Below are 23,400 nucleotides of genomic sequence, written 5' to 3'. Positions count from 1 at the left end.
GAAATGCAATCAGGAAGATAAAGATCTTAGGAAAGAAACTCAAATAGAAAGGTCTGCTCAGAAGCAAAGTTTCATTCCACCCAAATACAGGAGCAGAAACACAGAGCAGGCACAAAATACACACATGCATTTGGAAAGACCCCTTGACTCAGGAAAACTTATCTTTAGGCTTCTAATACTGCACTCCATCCAGTCGACAGAAGCCAGAGTTCAAGGACAAGGAAGGTCTGATGCAGTGGAAAGTCTGTGGGCTGGAGACCAGGAAGCCAGTGTTGGACTGAGTTCCTCACGGGGGCGGGGGGAGAGGGGGTGACCTTGCAGACACTCCCCCTTTCTGGGTCTCAATATGCCACTCTTGAATTAGGGGGTTTAACTCTATAGAAGATCCCTTCCAGCTGCAAAATTCAATACTTCTGTAACTCTCAGCCCGCCGGCTGATCCAGTGCTCTCCTCTCCACAGCCCTGAGGCTCACCAAAATTCCACTGGCAGTGTGTTCCAACACTGAACAGGCCAGATTTGGTGGCCTCCTCAGAGCATGGTAACCACAGAAGTAAACACAAACGCACGAAAAAATGTAAATGGGTCGTAAGCACTCTTACGCTTATGAAGTCAGCAGTGCGAAATGTATAAAAGGATTGTCTGCAGATCTTTTGTTGACACACAGTAAAAAAAAAAAAAAACAAACCCAAAAACCCTCCTCTTAAATAGAAAAAGGCCCATTTGTTCGGTGCTTAACCAGATCGGCCTTGAGACGGCAGCATTTGAAAAGTTTAGTCCCAGTCACGGCCGCGAGTAGCCTCTTACCAGCACACACATAGGAGGGAAAGTTGGATGTTTCACAGAGGTATCCTCTATTCTGCTGGGGTAACTAGGGGAGGCAGGGGAAGTTGCCCTTGGCATTGACCAGACAATGAACTCATCATCCTGCCTGGCTCAGAAATAGAAACTGAGCATTAAACATAGCTCACCAGCCTCTCCTTGACCAGCATCTCAGACTGAAGTTGGTTTGTTCATAAGGAAGTCAGGAGCGGGGACGCCTACCCAATGTGTAATAATTTACCTATCACCCCAATAATCCCCACAAGTCCTTTTGTCACCTGAAAGCAGGTATTTAGCGCCTAACATGGGCCCAGGGCCATCTCCCTCTGAGTCCTCTAGATGTAACAACAATGTACTTACCGCCACCGAACTCGACACCTAAAATGGTTCAAATGGTAAATTTTAGGTTATGGGCATTTTACCACAGTGTTTTTAAAAGATACCCACCCACTCCCCCGGAAAAAAAAAAAAAGTTTAGGCTGCAGCCCCAGACACACCTAATCACACTGATGCAAAACAGAAACACTCAGCCAGTGAGTTATTTCTAGCATGTTCCCAAAATGTCTGGGCCTGATGGTAATAACCTCTGCCCTGGCCAACGTAACCATGGCCCTTTGTTTAAGCATCATGCCTGGAACCTCAGAGTCAATCCGCGGCCGTGTCCACCCTTCTCGGGGTCTCCGTACTGAGGCCTAGATGGGTGGCTCTCCAACATCACCACCCTTCACGACCACCTGGGGTGAGATGGAGAGATTCCAGGACCTCCCAGTCAAGATCCTGCCTGAATAAGCCTATCTCAAGTCCCAAAAGGCTGTCCTTTGAAAAGCATCCCAGGTGACTTGGGGGGATCTGGGGTGCATTAAAGGGCCTGGGAGCAATGAGGAGCGGGGGGACAAACCAGACACGGCCCTTGCAAGGGCTTTGGAAATGCCCGGAGGGGTGTGGCCACGGGGACCGCCGCCAGCTCCTGTTCCCCAGGTAAGGCTGCCTGGTGCTCCTTTTTGGCTTCCAGGAGGTCCTTGACTTTGAGTCCTCGAACAAGTCAGGGCAAGGGACACAGTGCACCGATCTACCGCCTTTCCCACTGCTCGTGGACAGACCATCAGCCAGAACCAGAACGCCCAGATTGCAGAGCCAACTGTCTCCACAGTCTCACCGCGGAACCTCGGGCTTCCCCCTCTGTAAAACGGCCCTCACCATACCTGCCCCTGGCCGCCCGCCAAGGGCTGCTGTGGCAGAGACCCAGGCCCCTCTTCTCCCCACCGCGTGACCTTGCGCTCTTTACATTTCCCCTCTCCGGACCTTGGCTTCCACAGCTGTCAAGTGGGAACAAAACCCGTATCAGCTCACACTGTTCTCAGGTGCGCTAACTGGGCCATGCAAACGCAGCGCTCAACCACTAAGACGCACACACAGAGCACTTAGGAAATGTCAGCTGTTCATGGCTTTGTGAATCCGGTGCTTGTGGATGTGCTTGGGAGGGAGCAAGTCTAAGAGATGACCGTTTTCGCACTTGTGTTATTGAAACACACACACACACACACACCCACACACACACACACACAACCTAGCCGTGCGTGCCATCCACCCTGTGATTACAAATCACGGCTCTTTGGCTTAGAGGTGACCAGAATGAATGATGAAGAAGCCAGCCTTTTTATTTCAGATGTTGAGTTTCTCCACTCTCTAGGCAAGAGGCCAAGGGATACTTCAATAAATAATGATTGAGCACCGCTAAAGGAGGGAAGGACGAGGGGGCCTTCTGACGAAGGAGGGGCCCCAGCCCTGCTGCTCACACGGTGGATTCCACCACGTGGCTCAGTGTCTCAGACAGGAAGGTATATGGACAGCACCCCACCCCATCCCAGCCCACGGAATGCCCCCTTCTGGCCACACAGAGCGACGCACACATCTTACGACACATCCAGGGACTTCCGTTCCTTCCAACTGTCAAGCTGTTCCTGCTTCTGGAACTTTCTTTGCCTTCTCAGTCGCCTCAGCCATGACCTACTTCGCCCCCATTTCAGTCAGGCTGCAGTTCAAGTGTCCCCGCCTGAGGGAGGCTTTCTCCAGCACCCCTTTACCCCACGATCCTGCGTGGTTCTCCCGAGAGTACAGGCCCCTTCCCTCAGAGCATCAAGCCCTTGGGTCCCCCTCTCCTGCTCACTGTGATGACAGTGCCCGGCACATAGCACGTGCTCAGAAGATGCTTGTTGACGGAGTCCATTTAGGGGGAACACGGAAGCCGGGCACCCTGCGCGCGTTCCACTTTATGCCCGTGGTCCCGGAGTCATTTTCACACCTGCCCCGCTTAGTCTAACAAGTGGCGGGATCTCATGGGAAATCTTGCACTGCTGTGACGAGAGATGATACAGCCCGGGCGGGGGGGTCAGAAGCCCCAAGTTCTAGAATCAGACAAACTTTGCTATCAGTCTCAAGCTGTCACTTCCTACCACGTGATCCTCAGCGAGCCATGACTTCCAGAAAAAACCATCCTGAGAGCATTTCCCGGAGACTGAAAGGCAGTACGTGTGCATGCACTTGCTACATGGAACAGAGTAGGCGCTCCATAAATAATGTTGTTTGTCCTCTGGAGACAGACTACCAAGTCTGCCCCCCATGAGCTGCCTGACCTTGGTCTACCTACCTTTCCTCCCTGCCGTGTTCTCATCTCTCGAACGAAGAGAAGAAAACGTCTCAAGCTCACAGGGTGTTCACAGGATGAGATTAGATCATTCTGGTAAATGGGCACCTGGGTGGCTCAGTCGGTTAAGCATCTGATTCTTTTTTTTTTTTTTTTCAACGTTTTTTATTTATTTTTGGGACAGAGAGAGACAGAGCATGAACGGGGGAGGGGCAGAGACAGAGGGAGACACAGAATCGGAAACAGGCTCCAGGCTCTGAGCCATCAGCCCAGAGCCCGACCCCGGGCTCGAACTCATGGACCGCGAGATCGTGACCTGGTTGAAGTCGGACGCTTAACCGACTGAGCCACCCAGGTGCCCCAAGCATCTGATTCTTGATTTCAGCTCAGGTCATGATCTCACGGTCTGTGAGCCACGTCGGGCTCGGCACTGACAGTGCGGAGCCTGCTTAAGATTCTCTCTCTCTCTCTCTCTCTCTCTGTCCCTCTCCCGCACGCTCTGTCTCTCTCAAATAAATAAATAAACTTTAAAAAAAAAACTAAAAACATCGTTCTGGCAAGGCGCAACGCCTGGGCACTCATCACACAGCAGCAATCAGTAACCTCCATATTGTTGCCTTTCCGCCCAAATTCGTGACCTCCTTAAGGGCAAGGACTTGCGCCCTCACGTCTCTATCCCTAACACGAACTGCCTGGCCCGTTTTTCTGGAAGGAAGGAAAGGAGCGGGCTTCTCCGTGAGGTCATCCCATGCCCATCGCCAGCCAGCTCGATTCCTCCTGTGAGAAGAAGGCGGACGGGACACAGAGAAGGCACGTGGTTTTGGGGTGGCTGCACAGCGCTGCAAAAGCAGGAGGAGCCTTTGCTGGGAGTGTAGAGGGTTCACAGATGGTAAAAAATCCCCAGCTGCTCACACACCTACTGGTGGGAGGGAGAAGGCTTGTTAAATGTTAAAAATGAGTCAACTTTCTCGTAGACTACAAGAACAACAAAGCCGGTGATGGGGAGAGGAATACACAGGGCGTGGGTGAAGGAGAGAAAGGGGTACCTCAGCCGGACTCTTGTGAAACTTAACCCTTTATTGGGGGGGGGGACGAGGGGGGCGGGAGGTGTGGAAAGCAGCCAGGTGGGGGGAGGGGAGGGAGCCACTGATTGAATTCACAGCCTCGCAAAAGGGCTGGATCGCAGCCCCGCTCACAGATGCTCATTTCAAACTCCTCTGACGCCCCCGGGGAGAGCAAACACAGGGTGTGTCGGTTTTGTGGGCTGTCAGATAGTCCGTTAACTGTTTGAGTTTGGCAATCTGGCAGAATGTGGAGCCGGGCTGCTCAGATGGCCAAGGGCTCCGACTGCAAAGAGGGCTTCTTTCGCAATCTTGTCCTTTCCGCCAACTGTACGAGATCATGAAGCCGAGTCAAGGGTCCAGCACCGAGCACTGGACCTCGGAAGAAGCACGCCAGGCCGTGGGGGCTCCTGGCACAGCGTGTTTGATGATGCCACCCCGGTGATGCCTGCGCCCCATCACCTTCCACGCCCCGTGGCCCCGGGGCTGGGGCAGGCACACGGATAAAGTCCCCATTCCATTATCTTCTTCTCCCAGGCGTAAGATTTCAATTTCCAATCAATCCAGCAAGTTTGCTGTGCCCCCAACGCCCTGCGCCGGGCTCCGCTACGGAGCTACGTGTCAGGAAGATTACAAAATCGAATCAGGCGCCCTCTGGGCTCTCCTCTAAGTTTTCAAGGTAACTGAGAATGTAAAGGAGATCAGCCTGTGAGTATCCTGTCCACCAACCCTGATGACTGTTCCTTTCAGTGAATTCAACAGGTGGTGTTCGCATTTTCCTCCATTCAGAATATAAAACATTCTGACAATCTGAGGAGTCTCGTGAACTGAGCTCTGCTATCTATTAAGGTAACTCCAGGAGGGTCTCTATCCCCTGGCTATTTCTTCCCCCAGAATAACCAAGCAGACAAGCTTGTCTTGTTCAGTTTCACGAACTAGCAGTTTTACTGCTGTGTGTAGAATACGGAATCGGGCTGGCGGGTTCCAGTCCCAGCTCTGTCACGTCCTGGCTCTGTGACCACGGACTGGTTACTAAACCTCTCCTTGCCACCGTTCCTTCATCTGTACGGGGATAACAGTAGCGCTTACTTCTCAGGGCTGTTGTGGGGATTAAGTGCTTTCTAAGAGCACTTGAAAGAGCGAGTGGTACACTTGTAAGTACTCAGTAAGGAAATAATAAATGTAGCTACATATTTAACACAGCACTGCCCTAAAAGAGATTATGACCTACTTCCATTTTAAAGATCTCCAAGGGTAGGTTTCCACTTTTATTTTGTAAGTAGAAAGGCAGTATAGAGTACCGGTTAAGAGCAAAAACGATAAAACCACATTGCCCAGGATGGACTCCCAGCTCCGCTCCTTACTTTCTGTGTGACCTTGGGCAAGTTACTTAACCTCTCTGAGATTTCGTTTCTTTATAAAACGGAGCTCATGCTGCCTTCAGCCTTAAGTGAGTTAATAAATGCGAAACGCACGGTAAGTAACAGCAAAGTATGACCGTTCGCTGCTGTCCTTGCATCTCTAGGGAAGGTCCCATCAGCAATTCCCACCACGGCAACATTTGTAAAATGTCAAGATGCCATTTGAAGTCCTGGGAAGCAACTAGGTAGTCAGCCACGAGCCACTGTCGCCCCATCCTAGCTCCGTGCATGGTTGCTGACTTTCAGCTCATCAGTGAAGGTGTAGCCAGCAAAATTCAATTCAAATTGGCCCGGCTTGCTATTCCAGTCCCCTCTGCCCCCATCCTGCAGCAGGGCTGAGAGCCAAGGGGATGGACAGATGGGCTGATGCACGTATAGAGGGAGAGAGAACCCCAGCAGCGCGGTCCCGCTCGCTGTCCTGTGGCAACAGTTAGTGGAGCAGTAGCACACGGCAGCGACAAGAGAGCCTGGCTCCCCCTGGTCAAAGCACCAAAGCATCCACAAGGCAGAAGGCAAGGAGAACCCCGTCCTGAACAGCAGCCTGGGCACCCAGCCCAACCCTCTGTGTCCTGGGCCTTTCCCATGGCCACCTGCCCTGGGAAGCCTCTAAACCTTCCACGTGGCTCGCAGTGAGGCCCCACCATGGACCAGGAACCCCACTCAACACCTCCAGGAGCGAGCCAAGAGATTTGCAAGGGAGCTCGTGCCCGAGGAGAGCTTGGGAATGTCTCACTGGGAACAGAAAGTCACAACATTACACAGTATATTTCAACAGGAGTCGAACTAGAATAGAAGCGTCATAGGCACTCAGCAGAGGGGGGGTTTCCTGCAGGAGGGACCTGGGTCTTGAAGAACATGAGGAAAGGGGAGAGGAGGCAGGGAAGGAGTGGCAGTGACACGGGTGTCCCCTGCACACCCAGGGAACATCATTCTATCCAAAGAGAAGCTAATTGCTGAACACAAACCTTTCTCTGCCTTCTAAGAAAGGACTGGATTTTCTGCCAGATCTGATTGAATCAAAGGTATTCTGGAATTGCATTTCCCTGCCTACCTAAAAATGTCCCGACTTGTCAACCACCCTCAATCATGGATACGTTTTCCCTGTTCCATGTGACATAGCCAGTCTGACCCATGTGGCTCAATTTCCCAAAGGTTCCTGCAGCTTGAATGTGGCTAGCTTGAATGGCTGCAGCATTTTCTCAGTGTGATAGCACACTTGATTCTTTAGACGCAGCAGCAAATTTGCCTCTGGTGAATAGGTACCGATGGAAAACCTCAGATTTAAAGGTATGGGGAGATGGGCCACCTGGGTGGCTCCGTTAGTTAAGCATCTGACTTCGGCTCAGGTCACGATCTCACGGTTCACGGGTTCGAGCCCCGCGTCGGGCTCTGGGCTGACAGCTCGGAGCCTGGAGCCTGCTCTGGATTCTGTGTCTCCCTCTCTCTCTCTGCCCCCCCCCCACCTGGCTCGCACCCTGTCTTTCGCGCTCCCTCAAAAACAAATAAACTTTAAACAATAAAAAATAAAGGTATGGAGAGAGAAGTTCATATACATACAGGAACACGTGTGTCTATGTGTGAGAGCATGGGTGTGTGTGTGTGTGTGTGTGTACGTGTGTATGTGCATGCACGGGTTAGCCCACCTAAGAAGAAGAGCCTCCTTGAGCTGGACTCTTAAGACTCGGGGTCTCAGTTTCTGTAATTGCAAAGGCACAGGGTTTCTCAGGCTTGGGCACTGCAGGCCAAGGATTCCAAGGCTCCATTCTGGTTCAGCACAGAGAAAGGTGCTGGGGTCCACTGGCGATGTCTGAGGTGGCCACACTAAGGACAGATGGCAGGTATGTTTTGCTGGTACCCTGATCAGCCCACGGGACCCCTCTTGACAGTTCTAAGATCCTGAATAATCATCTGAGTCTGAAACGGGGGGGAGGTTATTTTAGAATCTCTAAAGGCCTATTAGTTCAAACGTTCCGAGCACTGAATTATATAAAGGCCACACTCATGGGTTCAAAGCTGTCCCTTTGCAGCATCGGTAGCCCAGTGGTGAGGTTAGCTGCCTTCCAAAGCAGTCCTTTTGCGACAAATAGAGGGGAAAAAATGCTATTTGTGTTGAGAAGAACCCCCCTGTGTCCAGTCCCGCAAGCCCCCCACGAGCCCATACCACAGGCTCCGGGTCACGAGGGTCTCTCCTCTGCGGGATGTGGGGATGGGGGAAGGAGAAACTGCTGCTTCCCCAGCAATTTGGCAAAGCGGTAAAGGGCACAATAACTTCTCTGAGAATCTAAAATAATTTCCTTTAATTGCAGCTTTCACTCTGTAGACTGACTCCCCTTAATGCAACTTAAAAAGGAAAAAAGAAAGGAGAATTTCACACAAGCGACAATAACGACTTCTATGGAGCATAAGACAGTGCTTAGGAGAAGTAATCGATGGGGACCATGAAGCCTCAAGACCTGTCTGTGAGAACATTCTAGATTCCCATTACGGCAGCGACATTCAGGCTCAGAGTCACGACATTAACGCCCACAGGAAGGTCACAGAACCAGCGAACGGCTTCCAAGTCCTGTTCCTTCCGTGCTGCAGTCATGCCGACTGGACGTGCCACCAGGCTGGGGTGGGGCGGGGCAGGGCAGGGCAGAGGATCTGGAATGTTGACAGGCCCTAGACGGAGAAGCCAAAAGAAGACACATGCACGGAACGGGGAGGTGGTTCCCACGCTGCCCATCCCGCTCTTCTGAGAAACGGTCCACACGGGTCTGGACGTTTCTGTCCCAAGTCCTGGGAGACCATTCCCAATTTCTCCCCAGCAGCCATAGCTGCTCAAGGAGAGAACGGTATGCTGAGCTCCTTCGTATCCCAGAAATGATCTGGGGACCCGCCCAATCTCAAGGGACTGCCGGAAAGAACACCAAATGACCAACTGCGGAGCGCCCTAATTAGCCGTCCCCCTGGGCCCTGGCGTACTCACCCTTTCCCTCTGTCCTCCCCCCCCCCACCCCAGTCCCTGCTGCCCGCAGACCCCCTCCAGGGCTGGCGCCAGGGAGTCCTGCTACTGGAGCAGAGGCATTCTGAGCCCCACACAGCACACAGTAGGCAATTTACTAAAGTCCTAAAAAAAAAAAAACACAGGGGCCGTACAGGGCAGTCTCTGGAGTCCCTTGCAGGATGGGGGTTAGACGCATATCCGCAGCTGGTTCTAAGTACTGACGTTATTTGCCACCGGGAAGCCTCAAGTCCCCACCATCAGAGCCCCCCACCCCCAGGGGTGAAAGACAAACATTTTGTTGCGGGGAGGGGTCAAAATACCTTGGCAAAAGGATCACGGGTTCCCATCGTGCACAATCCCATCCTTAGGCAGACTTGGGGAGAAAGTGGGTAGGATTCGACGGCGCTTGACGTGGAGAGGGAACTAGGCTCCAAAAGCCTTGAGCAGTCAGGGGTCACCATCATAAAAAGAGCAGCTAAATCCTTTGCGCACCCGCCATCTACGGGGACACCATGATTCAGGCTTCAGAAACACCACCTCGCTGAATCCTCTCCACAACACTATAAAGTGAGTACTATCATCTCTATGGTGCAGGTAAGAAACTGAGGCACTGGGAGATTCAGTGACTTGCCCAAGGCAACACACGGTGTTCGTTCATTCCTTCAAGGTATGTTTATTTCACGCTTGGCTCCAGGCACCAGATGGGCAGCCACACAGCTGCTGGGCTAGGATCCAAACCTAAGCATTTGGATGCTAGAACGTAATGCCCCAGATGGGCCCATCTGCAAAGGGAAACACTGTGTCCCCTGAACCAGAAGGACAAACAGAGGAGGTCCCCAGGGGAACCAGGCCCAGGCCCACCCTGCGTTGGGGTCTGCTGCTCAGTGGAACTGCAGATAGGAGGGGAGGCTGCAGGGAGATCCGGTCCCGCCGGACAGCATCCCTGGAAGGCGGGATCTCCTTGCTGTCTGAGCCAGCCTCGTCCTCAATGCCGCCTCAGTGTCTCCACGTATAGGGTCTCAGATGACTGTTCTGAGAACCTCCTCCACCCTCTCACCTCAGTAGCGGCCCTCTGAACCCCTCATGCAGCAGGTAACCAGGACCTGATGAGAGACCACTCTACGAGGTACGTCCGCCAGCCCCCGGTACGTCCCAAAACCCTAGAGAGCCCACACTGTGTCCTTCCTGACCCACAACCCAACAGCCATCGGAGAGCCCCTTATATGTGCTAAAACCCACCAAGAACCAACATCCACAGAGGTCCCACCAGATCCAGAACACCACTCTCACCAGGCCACACCGAGCCTAACACAGCTGGGTTTCTACGGTGCCGATTAATCATGGCGAAAGTCAAGTCCTGGGTAGCTAGAACAAGCTGGAATCCAACTTGTGGAAGAAGAGAATATTATCATTGAATAATACACGTCAAAAAGCAGTGGAGATAATCAAGGCAAACAGAAAGGTCTTAAGCTTGTGATGTGATTCAGGCAGTGCAAACGCAGGAGAAACACAAGGACCTCTATGGTTTTTTAAGGAGCACAGAGTCCCACGAGGGAGTGTGAAAAGGGTTAGAATGGAAGAAACAGTAGCTAACACTTTGAGTGTTTACTTCATGCTAGACATGGTCTAAACAAATTAGATGCTATCGACCCATTTAAACCTCACAGGCACCCTCTCCAAGGCGTGCTGTATTACTACCGTGGCCATTTTACAGACGGGGAAACCAAGGCACCAAAATGTCAAGCAAATATAGAGTAGAGAGCTGGAAGTGCCTCTCCAGCCCATTCCGTGTTTCAAGAAGGCGCCAGAAAGCCGACAAATGCTGAATCGCCGCACACTAACACTTCTCTCGCCTGTCGGAGGTGTGAGAATTCACAAAGCAGTGTCCCTCCTCACGCTCAAGTAGGATGTCCAAAGATGGGGCCTTGACACAACTTAGCTGTGTGACCCCGGGTAGGCCAGGCACCCTCTCTGGTCTTCCGGCATCTTCCTCTGTGAGATAAAGGTTGGACTCAGTAACGCCCGAAGTGCCCTTGAGCTCTGAAATTCTGCAGCTAAACCAGGATATACAATAACCTTTCACTGGGTAATTAATTTGATATCATTCAGAAATATGCAAATGTGTCTGAATTCTGAACCCACTAAACCTGACCAATTTTCAAAATAATAGGAAAGCACAGTCACCGAAGCCAGAGGGGACTTTTAAAGTTCTGCTCTGATCCAGAAAGGGCCAGAGATGGGCAGACCCAGACAGACCAGAGAAGACTCTGGCCCCTGCGCGGGCCCTGTGTTGCCTCTTGTCAGAGTGACCACGGAGCAAAGGGAAGACGGCCTCATTTTCCCCCAGCACTCATGTGACCCTAAGGCACTCAGAGCCTGAATCCCATGCTGATTTGTTATTTCCAAATGACATCCATCCACCTGAAGCCAGGGCCCCTGGTCCTGCCACTCTACCTTCCCGGACAGGTGACCCTCTCAAGTCACCCCCTGGGCCGACTTTCAAAGCCCATTGCTGCCCATGGATTCTATTCTGTACAGATGACACCACAGCAGACGGTCAGGAAGAGCCCAGGGCCATCCCCCCCACCCCCCGCATCAACAGACTTCCTGGAAATGAGGCCCCGAGAGCCGAGAGCCGGGAGGGGACAGAAGAACCAAAGACTGACCAGAATGCAATAGTGAGAGTACGTGCTCTGCGGTCCCACAGACCTGAGTTCAGATCCTTCCTCTGACCTAAGCCTCAGTCTCCCCAGCTCAAAAATGGGCCTTAAGACGGGGCATACCTCATAAGGCTGCTGAGGGGATTCACCGGAACTTGTGCGCGTGAAAAAGCACGACGGCTGTCGCTGAGCAACCGTTCAATGACAATCACAAGAAAACAGAAAATTCGGGAAACTGTCTCTATAAGATTCCAGCAGAGTAAAATCATGTCCAATTCAAGCTGCCCGTGACCCATGAATCATTTCCATTTCAAGGTCCAGAAACATCTTTTATTGGGCTGTGGCGGGGACGTGACTTGTCCCCCCCAAAATGTGATCTCACTTTCTTACACGGGATTAGAAACGGAGTCGGGCACTCGGGCATCTACAATAATCTACAATGAAGACTACGGTTCTTACGTTCCCCGGCGGAGAGTAGGTCACGGGACCCAGTTCCAGCCAATAGCACACGAGCAGGAGCACCGTGTCAACTTCCAGGACAAGCCAGCCCTGGAGGACAAGCGGTATGGCGGAGAGCCATCTTGGACCACACAGGTAAGGTCGACTACAGAGCACCAACATGGAAGGAATCTAGGCCTCTGACACCATGGGACTACCACAGCAGCCCATGGCAGGACCGTTGTGAGAGACGAACTTCTGTCTTTTATAAGCCACTGCTATTTGGGGAACCAGTGACAGCAATCAGAACTATACCTCACAAGTACCAGGTGAGGTTGGTAAAGTTATCTTACCCATCCCATAGTTGGGGGAAAGGCCCACAGAGAAGTTAAGTGATCTGTTCAAAGCCACACAGCCCCACAGAGTGTCTGAGCTCCCATTCTAGGGGTCTTTTTCCAAGTTACGGGACACTTCCATTCCAGGCTCTGTCCCCCAAGGAACACCGCTGATCACAGCAGATTTCAGTTCACAACAAATTCAAAGAGCACCTCCTAATGCCCCGGCATTCTTCAAGTCCAAAAGACACAGGATGTATAAACTGTAGCCCCTGAATAGAAGGTCTGACAGAAGGATTATAATGCAGGATCGATGTCTTCCTTTCAGATAGTGGTGACCGTTTATAAAAGGTTTTCTTCTGCATTACGGAGTAGCACAACAAGGACACCAGCTGCAGATACTAAGCTTGGAGAGGACACATGACTCATCCAAGATCAGTTGGTACAGGGCCAAACTAGAACGAAAACCTTACCTTCTTCTAAATGCGAGTCCTGGTGACTTTCCCGCTACCCAACTGTAAAGCACCAAATGTAACAGGTATTGCCTGCTGAGCCACCCCAACCTACCCCGATTTCCAGATGCATTCTTGGTGCTGATCCTTGTTTACGGGCACAGTTAAGTCCCACCAATGGCGCAACTGTTTCTCCGCCATGTTGAATTCCTAAGGCTAATTCTGACAGCTATACCTTTCTGTGTATGAACCGTGGATAAATGCAGAATGTTGAGTAGAATGACATGAATACAACTGCCCTCTCTTTTCAAGAGTAGTTCAGTTTTCTAAAGGCCTTTGATGAGCATCCAGATCACTGCTAACCTAGCTTGTAAACAATTAAACCTTGACCTTGAAGACTCTGCTTGATCTACCCCTTGCCTGCCTCTTCCATCCCACTCCAGCCACACCATTCCTCTCACATGGCAAGCTCATTCCCACCTCTGGGCCTTTATCCTTGGTGTCCCCCCCCCAGGACTTCACATGGCCCACTCCCTCACATCCCTTAAGTGTCTACTAAAAAGCCACCTCTCTAAGCCAAGACAATGTTCCTATCTGTGAGCTCACAGCTGAGAGGAAGATGCCTACAGAGGTGTCCAAGGCCGAGGGTGCTAGAAGAGAGAGTAGCCACCATGTTCCAGAAGCAGGGAGTGCTTCCGCACCCCCACCCTCTGCTTGACCCTGAGGAACCACAGAACCACATACCCACCCACCCCCACCCCACCCCTCCCAGCAGGGAACCCAAACTGGTGTGATATAAGCCCTGCTCTCAGCCACATACTGTCCACTCGCAGGAGACGAGGGTTCCGCACTGACACCGGGTGGAGAATCTAATTGCACGGTTTCTTTATGCTGAGTACGTGACCTCTCCTGCTTAGGAAGCAGTCACCCCACACAGAAGCCTAAAACCATTAAAAAAAAATAGTTTCTCCGGGGGTGCCTGGGCGGCTCAGTCGGTCAAGCATCTGACTTCTGACGTTGGCTCAGGTCGTGATCTCACCATCTGTGGGTTCGAGCCCCGTATGGGACTCCGTGCTGACAGCCCAGAGCCTGGGGCCTGCTTTGGACTCTGGGTCGCCCTCTGTCTCTCTGCCCCTCCCCTGCTTGCACTCTGTCTCTCCCTCTCTCAAAAATAAATAAACATTAAAAAAAATTAAAATAAAAAACTACTTTCTCTATTTTTTTAATTGAGATATAACGGACATATGATATTACATTAGTTTCCGCTGCACGACATAACGACTCAGTATGTGTAGATAGAGTGAAATGATCGCCGCGATTAGTTAACGTCCCTCAAAAGCTACAGGTTCTTTTTTTTGTGATGAGAACCTGTGCGATCTGCAGCTTTCTAAGGTACCTTAGCACCCGTATTAACTACAGTCAGCATGCTGGACACGACATCCTCAGGACTGAGTTGGTTTTTAACTGCAAGTCGGTACCTTTTCACCGCCTTTCCTCATTGCATCCACCGCCCCACCCCCACCTCGGGCAACGACATGGAAAAATTTTTGAAAAGTCTCTATTAGAGATGCTCCTGGAGCCTGAGGCCTCGGCACGAAGAGTTTCTGGGTAAAGAGAGGTTGACAGCACAACGGAATTAATTTCCCATACTTCGGGAGGGGGGGTGGGAGGCAGAGAGGGGACAGGCATGACAGCTCCCAATCTGCAGGTGGAGGGACTGGGTGCTTTGTTTCCAGAAGCCACGCCATCAGACGCCAAGGCTCCGGGAGCCCCTGCGGCCCGGCTCTCGCGGGCCCACCAGCTGGGATGTGTCAGGTCTTCCCTTTATTCCCTGAAGCTGCCGAGAAAGACAGAAAGGCGGAGGGAGCTGCTCTGTGAAAGCGGAGACTAAAATATTGATGAGGGACAGTAATTGCACATCCCCGTGACAGGAGGGCAGGAGCCACCGCTATCCGGGGAGGGCTCGTGGGCTCGTCAAAGCGGGTCCTTTCCCGGCTGCAGAAGGAACCTCATGCAGAGCAGCCCTGGACCCGTGCACAGGCCCTCGCACCGCTCAACCACCCTCCCTGCTGTCCTGCCCCGAGCCAACGTCACCTCCCCCGGGAAGCCCTCTGGGACTGCCACAGCCTACGCTCCTGGAATCCCAGGAAACCTGCAATGTTAGAGCCAGGAGGAAGCTGCGAGATTAAGCAGTCCAGTTCCTACATTCTCTGGGAGACAAACCCCAAGGGCCTGGGGCGGAGAGACCTCATGGACTTTCCTCCCCGTGCTCACTGGTGCTTCTAGGGGAAGTGCTCCCTTTCTCTCTACGGACTCCCCCGATTCACTCAGCGAATGTTCTCTCCCCTCTGCCCTCCCTTCAAGGGCGAGCTCTGCCTACTCAGCTACCTACATCCCTCTCCATCCTCCCCTGCCTCTCACCCCTCTGCCAGCGCCTGGGCTCGGCCCGGCTCGCCGCAGGGCTGTTAGGTAAGGCCCATTGTGGCGCCCAGAGCCCCTCTTGTCCCCGCCCTACGCATCCTCCTCCCAGAGCTCGCAGTGCCAGCCTGACACCCACATCCCCGCTTCAGATGCTTCGAGAGCCAACCCCCCCCTCCATTCCTAGTCCAGGACTGAGTTCAAAGTCCGTGGCAGGGCCACGGGCCCTCCACAAGCCGGCCACTCCAACCTCAGGGGTCCGAGTTGTGCATGTACCCTACCCCCTCTCTGCCTAGTCCTGCCTCACAGCTGTCTCCCCTACTGTGGGCTAGCTTGTGCTCCCCTAAAAAGATATGTCCAAGTCCTCACTGCTGGGTACCTATGAATGTGACCTTATTTGGACAGAGGTCTTTGCGAACGTAATGAAGTTAAGATCGGGTCATACGGGAGTAGGGTAGGTCCTAATCCCATGACTGGCATCCATATAAGAGGAAAATTTGGACACAGGAATGCAGAGAGGGACACAATGTGAAGACAGAACGCACAGGAAGAATGTCATGTGAAGACAGAGGCAGAGATTGGAGAGATGTGTCTATAAGGATTGCCAGCAGCTGGCAGAAGCCAGGAAAGAGGCATGGAAAAGATTTTCCCCCGGAGCCTCCAGAAGGAATCTTGATTTCAGACTTCTAGACTCCAGAAGTGTTACAGAATACATTTCTGTTGTGACAGGCCACCCAGTTTGTGGTAATTTGTTCTGGTAGCCCTAGGAAAGTAACCCCCCCCCCCAACACCTAAGCTCCAGAACCATGGAGAGCCCTCCCCTCTGGCCCTCTTTCGACCTCTCAGCTGGGGGCCACGGAAGAGAGGGGCTTTGGAAAGGAACATGTGCTTCTAATCTTAGCTCCAGCACCCTCGTGGAACAGGTTCCTTGAGGTCTGTGAGTCTCAGTTTCCCCTCTGTAAAATGGGGCGCCATGCTCTCCGGGGTATTATTGGTGATATATGCTTAGCTCATTTGCACAGAAGAGAAGTAAGCATCGATGCTATTGCCAGGACTCCTCTTTTCTGGGACATCTTCCTTGTCCCTCCAAAGCTCATCCCAGGAAGGTCCTCCACACCCTGCACCTCTGGGACCCCGGCGAGTGGAGCCAGCCCTGCCAAGGATCCCAAGTCAGCCTTTGGAAGTGCTCCCCCCCTCCCTGTCTCAGGAACCCCTCCTCTCTGGGGCAGGGCTCCTTTCCCGCCCAGCAGGCTGAGAGGGCCCTGCACCTCCTGCCCAGAGAGCAGCAGGGAGGCTGGGGTTCCCCAGAGACTTCCTCTGTGAGCCTGCCGGCCCCCAACCTGTTGTTCTTGAGGACAGGCCCCTTGCCAACACCATCTGCCTCAGGGACAAGCTGTTTAATGGAGCGAGAGTTGGCTCCAGGGAAGACAATCGATTTTAATGCTTCCAGACACAGCAGTCACATAGAATCCAGCCTTCCAGGCCTCGTAGTGAGGGGCTTAGAGTTCATGGGTCCCAACCCCCTCCTCCACACCTGAGCTCCAGGTGGCTGGGCGACCTGTCCAAGGTCCCACAGCTGGTTAGTGGCAGTTAGTTCCCACACTAGGACCAGCTGTCACTCTGAGTCCTATAAAGAATAGCATCATTGATAAAAGTTAAAAATATACAGAGAGGAATGGGGCACCTGGGGGGCTCAGTCGGTTAAGCGACCGACTCTCGATCTCGGCTCGAGTCACGATCTCACGGGTCGTGGGATCCAGCCCCTGCTGGGGATTCTCTCTCTCCCTCTCTCTCTGCCCCTCCCCTGCCCACCTGTGCACACTCTCTCTCTCTCTCTCTCTCTCAAAATAAATAAATATTACGAAGTATATATGTGAAGAGGAAGGCAGGAGGTGAGAGGGAAAGAGGACAAGTGAGAGGTGGGTACCACCTGTCCAGAAAGTGAGCAAACGATTTTTTTCTGGGTCATTCCAGATTAGTGGAATTTAACCCGTAAGTCTAACAAGTGGAAACCCTATTACAAAAATATATTTCCCTCTCCTAGGGGTCAAGGCCTCCTTACCCTACTAATCTTTAGTCCCCATTCTCCCACAGATACTCCTTTTCATTGGGTCCCTTAAAAGGAAGGGACAATGACCCTGATGTAGTGATAGCAAAGGAACGGTTTCCCTGCCCTCCTCTAGACAGTGAGGCACAAGGCAAGTAGAACCTGAATTATTACCTGCCTCTCTAACGTGGCCGGGATTGGAGTTTCCTATCCCAGATGCTCAGCATTAACGAAACACGTTGAGGATGAACCTGAGATGGCCCCACGATGACACTGAACACCATGTGCCTGACGGCACGTTGAACGAACAAACACATCAGCGACTGAGGGGACAAATGAATGAAATAGACAGTTCTGATCGCAAGCTTAGACCCTGGATTTCCTAACAATTCAGTGGCCCACCTCCCAGCAACCCCAGTACAGCCTCAACTCGAGCCCCTCCTACTGCTAATTCTGTACGGAAAAAAAAACCATGCCACTCAATGTAATTGACTGACTCAGGATCGAAGGTTCTCTGGTTTTGAAGCAAGCCCACACGAACCCTTAACGGAGCCACGTGGGACCAGCACAGGAGGACCCTCCAAGAGCAGCTAGGCATTAAGGCAACCTGGTTAAGTCATGGAAGCTTCCATTAAAAGAGAGCCCTGGGCAGAAAAGCCCGTCTCCGAGATTGAAACAGAGCTGCTCTGGTGGGGAAGGGCGCGATGCTTCCTTCCCCAATCCCCCATCCTGACCAGGAGCCCCTGAGATTCCTCTGTGGCACCCCAGCTCCCTGGCACCCAGGTGAAAACTCCTGCTCTTGTCTCAGGCAGCAGAGGAAATGGAAGGTGAGAGCAAGGGACTTACCGTCAGTCATCTTCAGGAAGAGTGGTGCCAGTGCCAGGGCGCGTGCGTCCTTGCTCCTGGTCCATTCTCATCTCCAACCACTGCACTGTGACTTCTGGTCAGTCACACCCATCAAAAAGGGCACCTCCTCAACAGCACCTGGTCCCTTGCACCTCTGTGCACCTGCACATGCTGTTCACACTGCTCAGCTTTTCCCTCCTCTCCCACCCGGGGCCCCTCTTGCCTCTGTGGTGGACAGACTGTAAGGTGACCCCCCCTCGACGACCCCCCAATCCTGCTATTTACAGCCCTGTGTGATCTCCCTTCCCTCCTGAACATGGGCTGGGTTAGCATCTCACTTCGGTGACAGTGAGGAGACATCACTTCTGTGGCTATGTTACATAAGATATTACTTCCATTTTGCCATCACTCTCTCACCTTTGATGAAGCAAATTGTCATGTTGTGGTCTGTCCAATATAGACGCACAGATGGCAAAGTACTGAGGGCAGCTCCAGCCCATGGACAGAAGGAACTGAGGCCCTGTGTCCGAGAGCCTGCAAGGAACCAAACCCCGCCTGCAACCACATGAGCTTGGAAGCAGATCCTTCCCCAGTCGGGCCTTCTGATGAGACCCCACCCTAACCGCCATCTTCACGACGGCCTGTGGGAGATCCTGAAGCACGAGACCCATCTAAGCCGTGCCCACACTCCTGACTGACAGAAGCTATGTAATAATAAATGTGTGCCGTCTTAAGCTGCTAAATTTGTGCTAATTTGTTACAAAGCATTGATAACTGATACACTGCCCAGAGGAGTTACTACTTGCCTTTGAAACTCAGCTCAAAGGGAACTTCCTATGTGAAGCCCTCCCTGAAAAGCTAGGCATTCCCTCCTAAACCACCACGGCCACCACCATCACTGTTTTCGTCACGTTGGTCATCACAGCTAACATTGCTCAAGGACCGACAGCCATGCCAGGTACTGTGCTTGGTGCCTTATATCTATAGTCATAGTGGGGAGAGGAATCCTGATGATTTGTACACACATGAAAAGTCTGAGAAACTGGTCTACATCACCCAAAAAAATGCTTGTTGAATGAATGAATGAATGAATGAATGAATGAACGAACACCCTGCAGATCAAATTTCCAACTTCAACTGCACCCCTCATCAACCCAGACGGCCTCCCCAACCCAGGTGGCAGGGAGGGTGCTAGCTTCACACCCTGGAAAGCAGGCTGACTGAAAGGAGACCAGCAGCCCACCTCAGGGTCAAGTCACCCAAATTCCAGCCCCCTTCCACCTCCCTGCTTCCCCACAGCCTCACCAGGGAGCTCCGGATTCCATTACTGGTCCCCAAAAGGCTATCAAACCCACACAGCTTAGCTAAAAATACCCTTCACACTCGTTGGGCCTCCCCACCGTTAAATCACCTGGAGGAATCTGACAGCTAGAATTAGCAAAATATGTAAATCCAGCCTTTCCTTCCACGGGGTACCCGGCTAAGTCACGCTGGCACAGCACAGGCCAGGAAACAAGGGGGGTCATGCCACTTCCTCCTGCGAGACCTCAAAGTGACTGAAACTGGGTGATTCCAGGAACACGAGCAGGGTTTTCGTGACATGGAGCCGAACCACTTCTATCAACAACCAACACATGCTTGCAAAGTGAGGCGACACTAGACAGGTCATCTCCCTGCTCCCGGCCCCTCCTCCGGGAATCACGGGAACCACACCGTCAGCCCTTGGAGCTGCTAACACCTACGTGTGCGCCTATGAGATGCCAGTCTGACCCCGCCCTTCTCCCGGGTCCTAATGTGACAATATTTGTGCAGCGTGGAGTTGAGTGTTCATCTCTCCCGTTGAAAGTCTGTCCAAAAACCGTATTTGTAAAACTGAGAACTGTTTTCCTCTCTTCACAGAGCTTTCCCCAGTCTGGGAGGAAATGCCAGCGAATCCCAACCCACACTTCAAGGTAGTAGAAGAGGCTGCTTTTGCAATAAGACCAAAGCCTGAAAACTGCTGAGAAAGAAGCCGTAATAGGTCTCAAATGGGCATTGTCGGCACTCACCATATTATCTTCTTTACTGAGACTATTAGAAGGATGAAGGAAATAAGAGAAGGAAAGCTTTAGCAAAGTCCTGGAGGGGAAGTTAACCTGTGGCTGGCCATCCAGCCAACACGGGTCATGCCAACGCCGTGTCGCTGGGAGTTCCGGGGGCTGCGTCATCCAGGCAAGACTAGTGACGTCATTAAAGCGACCTGCAGACATTCTCTGCCTCCTTCACCCCTTTGATTCACCCCCACATCACCACCAATAGGATAAGAGGGGGTCTGATGACCCCTTTTGGCTTCACTCTAATTTCCGGCGGGGAAGGGCCTCGGAGCACGATAACGCATCGACTTTTACCCACATTGGCAAGCGACAGGTTTCCGTTCCATCTCTGACCCCTTACAACAGCGACTGGCAAACGGTGGCCTGCAGGCCCAATCCCTCCCTGGCCCCCTGTCCGCTGTTGCAAATAGTTGTACTGGAAGACAGCCGTGCCCATCCACCCACTTTTCACCTGCGGATGAACTTGTTCTACAACGGCCTGCACGACTGTGCAGTTGTGACAGTCAGCGTGCGCCGTCCCCACCCCCTTCCAGAGCCCTAAAATGGTTACTCCCCAGCCCTCAAGAAAAGGTCTGCCCACCCCGGCCTTAGAAGAACCAGCCGTATTCACGGCGAAGTAAAAGTACACGGTATTTTCCATGCCGTGTGAAGAAAGACCAAAGCATTTGGCTGGTGACTGACTCTCCAGATCTTGCGAGACTTAGAGTCTAACTTAGAGCACTGCAGACTTTACCACCCAACAGGACCGACCAGGTGGGACGATGCCAGCTGATCCAGGGGAAAACACGACAAATAACAAAGGACCAGCGCTGCTCGTCTGCCGCGGGTTGTAGGTTCTATACAGGAAAAGCCCAAAGGAACTGTGACTTCAACCCATGCTCCCCTGGGTGTCGGCTCAAAAATGGCTGAGCAGGTGCCTCTTTTTTTTTTTTTTTTTTTTGATGTTTATTTTTGAGAGACAGAGCACGAGTGGGGAAGGAGCAGCGAGAGAGGGAGACACGGAATCCGAAGCAGGCTCCAGGCTCCGAGCGGTCAGCACAGAGCCCAACGCGGGGCTCGAACTCAGGGACCGCGAGATCATGACCTGAGCCGAAGTTGACGCTTCACCGACAGAGCCACCCAGGCGCCCCCTGACTGGGTGCTTCTAAATCGGTTTTACAAACAGTCCAAAGGGGTCAGTAGGGATCAGCTCTGACTCCCAGTGTGCACTATGCAGCCCGCTGAGAGATAACCGCCTCTTCCAATCTCGGCTCTTCCGGAGATTTCTTCCAACTGAAGTGAGCCGTCGCTGCGTGGCACAGTCCGGGTCTTCCAGCGTTTCATCGTTGTCCCCGTCAACTGGATGGGGAGCAGAGCTTAGGCTCCTCCATCACAGGGAGTCCTCTGAACGGCATCATTAATCTCCTCACATCTTCTCCTCCTCTGTCTTTGCTTTTCCTCTCTGGGCTTCTGATGAAGTAGAACCGATAAATCACTTATAATCTTTTTTTTTTTTTTTTAAAGAAACTGACACCGGGATATAAAATCTGCAAAAATTCCTAAGATGATACAGAAAACTCCACCCTCAAAATAGTTCTTGCCTTCTGTCCCCAACAGTGGCCCCAATAATTTTGGCATTTTCCTTTATTATATATTTTCCACCTGCCGGAGGCACATGATAAGTCTGGACTGTGGTGTGAGCCATTTGCCCGGAGAGGATGGATGTAAAGAAGGAAGCTGACCTCACAAGGAAGGAATTTTGCAGTAGACATCCCCATCACCTCATCCTCCCCACCTCGCTCTCCACAGACAGTCTCCACCCCGGCCCCATGCCAGACTTCACAGACCAACTCAAGTGCCTTGAACGTGCACCTTGGGGGCGCTGGTGTTCTCTTCTGGAGGCTTTAGCGCAGTCCTGTTTGCATTTCCTTTCTCCCCAACTCATTTATCACTGTGGTTGGTATCTGGTTGAGAATACCAACTATTCATGCCACTGTGAAGGACAAGGTCAGTGTATGATGTCCGGAGTGGAGGACAGACACGAAGGAAGGCAGGGAAGAATTTTGTAATTTTGATGATAACGGGGCTAGTTAACTTTGCTGAAAAGGCAGTTTGGGTGTCTGAAAAATAACTCATTCTACTTGGAAAGTCTTACCCTTTTGGACACTCTTGGTTGCCCATCGAGCAGCCGTCCTTCATTGCCAACAAATGCCCGCCTGTGTTCAGAGAGGCAAAGGGCCCAGCTCTAGAGAATGACACACGAATGGTCTATTTCAGTGACAGCACACTCACCCCCGCCACACCCCTCTGTTCACTTCTCCTCGGCTCTCCTGCAGCTAGCAAGAGCCACTGTGACCCAGTTCTGCACTGGGAGGTGCGAGAAGACCACTGAGAAGGTCTTGGGGCAGCACCTGGCACAGAGTAAGCCCTCAATAAACGTCAAATATTATTATTGCTATTATCATCATTACTACTATTAATTTTAACAGAACCTTCCCTTCCCTTTTCTCTCTCCTTTTTTCGCTGCATCCCTCCGGTGGTGAGCCAGGGCTGGTTTTGGACGAGCTCATCAAGAGCTGATTGAATGTATCTCTTCCCAAACATGCGTTCAGTGATACTACATTGGTAAGTGGCAATCAGCCATAGTGGGGATATTTACACCGTGGAAACTGGCAAATGCTACAAATCAGTACTTTTTACTTTTATTTTTACTTTATTTTATTTTATTTTATTTTATTTTATTTTATTTTATTTTATTTTAGAGAGAGAGCACGCGCATAAGGGAGAGGGGAAGAAGGAGAGAGAGAGAATATCCAGCAGGCTCCACCCCCGGCACAGAGCCCGACACAGGGCTCCATCTCACGACCCTGAGATCATGACCCAAGCTGAAATCAAGACCTAGGTGTTTGCCCAGCTGAGCCACTCAGGTGCCCCCACAAATCAGGGCTTTTCCCGCAGAAAGCTAATAGTTAAATATTTACCAGCATGCCACTCCACCTGTCTCCTTCTCTCCTTCCCTCTTTCCAACCATCCATCTCCAACCAGTGAGTACCTACTATAAGCAGGGTGTTCTGTTGGGTTCTCCTTAAGAGTTCCAAGATGAGTAAGTCACTGCCGACCTTCAATGAGTTTATAGTCTAGCAATAGATTTGTATCAGTGAAGATACATTTGGCTGCAAGTAACCGAAAACCCAACCAGC

At 52.0% G+C, this 23,400-nt stretch overlaps 1 protein-coding gene and 1 long non-coding RNA gene across 3 annotated transcripts in view; one reads left to right on the top strand and one right to left on the bottom strand.

Annotated features, from left to right (window-relative positions):
- CHST11 (carbohydrate sulfotransferase 11) overlaps positions 1-23,400 on the bottom strand; it is a 263,396-nt gene that overhangs the window by 159,236 nt on the left and 80,760 nt on the right. The gene's annotated exons all lie outside the window — the stretch shown is intronic.
- LOC122472627 lies at positions 9,301-13,213 on the top strand. The gene is made up of 2 exons (XR_006294483.1): positions 9,301-12,359; positions 12,694-13,213. It is a non-coding gene; the product is annotated as an uncharacterized LOC122472627 (long non-coding RNA).

Source organism: Prionailurus bengalensis, chromosome B4 (genome assembly GCF_016509475.1).
Source record: "Prionailurus bengalensis isolate Pbe53 chromosome B4, Fcat_Pben_1.1_paternal_pri, whole genome shotgun sequence".
Taxonomy (NCBI): Eukaryota; Metazoa; Chordata; class Mammalia; order Carnivora; family Felidae; genus Prionailurus; species Prionailurus bengalensis.
Note: the sequence above shows the minus strand (reverse complement) of the source record. Positions and strands in the feature narration are given on the sequence as shown.